We start from the raw sequence: 2857 nt of genomic DNA, 5'->3' as shown, positions 1-2857 counted from the left end.
TTTATTTTCCATTCATTAAAACCTGATTTCTTCACTATCTTGTATTACTTTGTGTCGATGCATTGCAAAATGGCCATTTTGTCGGCAAACACTGACTTCAGTGAAAATTTTGTCCATATGTAGGAATATAAGAAGAAGGAATCTGAATTTCTCTAAGACAATTACGGCAAACCTTTTAGAGTGTCCATCTAAAGAAATCGTCTGTGACCTTAACCAGCACTAAAAATAGAATTGAAATTTTGACTGTATTGCACTGTCATCAGCTGCTCCTTGGAGACATGGAGTGTGGTTATGCCGCTAACTAAGCACAATGGATCTACAGCCTTTGTTATGGATATGTTTACTCTTATTACTGACATAAGAGACTACTTGTTTATTTCAGCCTTTTTTTCTCAGTCTCTCTATTTTACTAATGTATTATCATAGGATAGTTGTTTGACGTGCCTCGTGCAGGCGTGCTTGCGTCACTCTTAATTGGTAGAAGAACTGTCTGTTTCGGATTGACTGCAGGATTTCCTGTTCATCGCCAATTACTAAGAGTAAATTCTTCACCTCCATTGGCATGCTCTAGGATTTCTTTGTTATTAGGAGTGCTGAGTTTGACAGTCATGGATCCAAGGTGAGGAGGAGGCAGCAAAGTAAGTATTCATTGGTGGGTATTCTCGAGAGCTTCTTGATGAAACTTTGTGGCTATTTGACAGTATCCCTATTTTGTGCTTGAATTGACATCAATGACAAAAGACTGTACAATTTCCTTGCTGCCTGCGTATAGCAGGAAATTGGAATGCATCCTGGGGCATTATGGATGAACAAAATAGATGCCCTATCTGTTACCGGCAACTCCATTTGACGATATGTGTTCCCTGACAAAAGAAGGACCTCCACAGGTACCTTTGCATCACAGTGGCATGTTCATCCATGATGCAAAAGACAAAGCAGAAGTCTTAGCTGACGGACTTCAGGCAACAATGACACACCAGAAGAAATTCACCAGTGAGTGACGATGACCAAGACACTGACATTGTCCATGATGCACTTGCAAATACTCCCACTCTGTTGACAGAGATGGAGTTGAGGATGCTCATCAAGCACCTCAATCCAAACAAAGCATCCTGCCTCGATAATGTATCGAACAGGCAATTGATGAATGCACCTAGATCTGTCATTCTCCCCATTGATATGCTGTTTAATAAATGCCTGGCTGCCAGTTATCCTTCACGTCAAACAGCGCAAACGCCTTGCCTTAACCCCTTCATTTTGTTTTCAGAATATCCTGTTCCCATATCCTCCCTTTATCTTTTCTGTGGTTCTTTTTAAATGGAATGGTAGGTAATGAAATGATATTTTGTAATCAACGTAAAACAATGAAATAAGAAGTGACTATTGAAACTGAGAATACAACAATTGCTACTCTAATATAAAATCATTTTATTCCTTACAATTCATCGTATTTCATGAATTATTAGTTTTTTATAGACATAATGGATGTTTTAAAATTGTTAAACTTTCAAAATATTCATTTCAAAAGCAGACACACAGCAATATTACCAATTTAGAGTGGCCCAATAACAAGAAAAAAAAATACATGAAATGTAACGGGAATCAGATTTATAAAATGTGCCAAGATGCAAATGCTACGGGAATCAAATCCTTGAAATTAAAGAATACAAGTATGTACACATAAAACTAAAGGGAATCGGAAGAGTGGTGAGAAATGGGAAGTGTTGTTATTGATGTTCAGAGAGATATGATGGAGCCAAGTCAGTAAAGACGTTCGGGGATAAGGAAAAGGGGTCAATACTCGGAGGAAGGGAATTAAGAAGTGAGGGGAGGCAGAAAAAAGAGAGCGTTGATTGAGTGATAATCTGGGAACTGGTGTGTGGAGCAGTGTGTGTGGGGCGGGAGGGAAATTAAGAAAAGAAATGAGTTCAGGACAGTCATCTGTGATTGAGTTGAGGATATTGTTAATAAGTTTAAGGTCACTTTTAAGGCGTAGAAAAGGAAGATTGAGAATGGAGACAAAAGTAACAATGGTGTTAGTGGGCATATTACGCATGTGAGGGACTCCATATTTTACTATACTTGAGAAGAAGTTAGTCAGAGATCTAAAGTCAGAGAGATTTGATGCTGATATTGCCCAACTAGGAGAGCAATGGGTTATCACCGGAAGGACATTTGTTGAAAAAAGGAACGAAGAGCATGTGGATCTTAAAGTTTCGAGTATCTGTTAAGTATGCCTAAAATGGAAATGGCTTTAGATTTCACTGTTTGTATGTGCTCTGAGAACTTTAGTTTTGTATCAATTAGTATGCTAAGATCCTTAAGTAACGACTTGCGATTCACGGGTGTTGAGTTTAAAGTGTAGTGGAATTTAAGAGGGACTTTTTTTAGGCTGACGGACATGGTATTGCACTTACGCTCATTGAGCTTAAGTTCCCAGGTAAGACCCCGATGGTATTTAAAGCGTTTTGCAGTTCACAGCAGTCAGAGGGAGTGTGGATGGTTTTGAATACTTCCCAGTCGTCAGCGTAAAACAGCATGTGGGCTTGTAAGGCGGGAATCAGGGAGGCTAAGTCGTCAATGTATGAATGAAATAGATATGGTCCTATAACACTGCCATGGGGAACTCCTGATGTTTCAGGAGACCAACTACCTAGATAAGATGCCAGAAAGAATAAAGCGCTTATTTGTGTCACTAATAAAGCTAGACTAGAGGCTGAAAAATTCGCCATGAATATTAAACCTATGACTGAGGCAATTGAAAGCTTTTGAGAAGTAAAGAAATATGTACTGTACTTAAGTTGGCATTTCCTGGATACTGAGTCAACAGCATGGTGTTGTATAAATTGGTTAAGCA

This window comes from Ischnura elegans, chromosome 9, assembly GCF_921293095.1.
Source record: "Ischnura elegans chromosome 9, ioIscEleg1.1, whole genome shotgun sequence".
NCBI classification, from domain to species: Eukaryota; Metazoa; Arthropoda; class Insecta; order Odonata; family Coenagrionidae; genus Ischnura; species Ischnura elegans.
The sequence above is the reverse complement of the archived record's forward strand: the minus strand, read 5'-3'. Positions refer to the sequence as shown.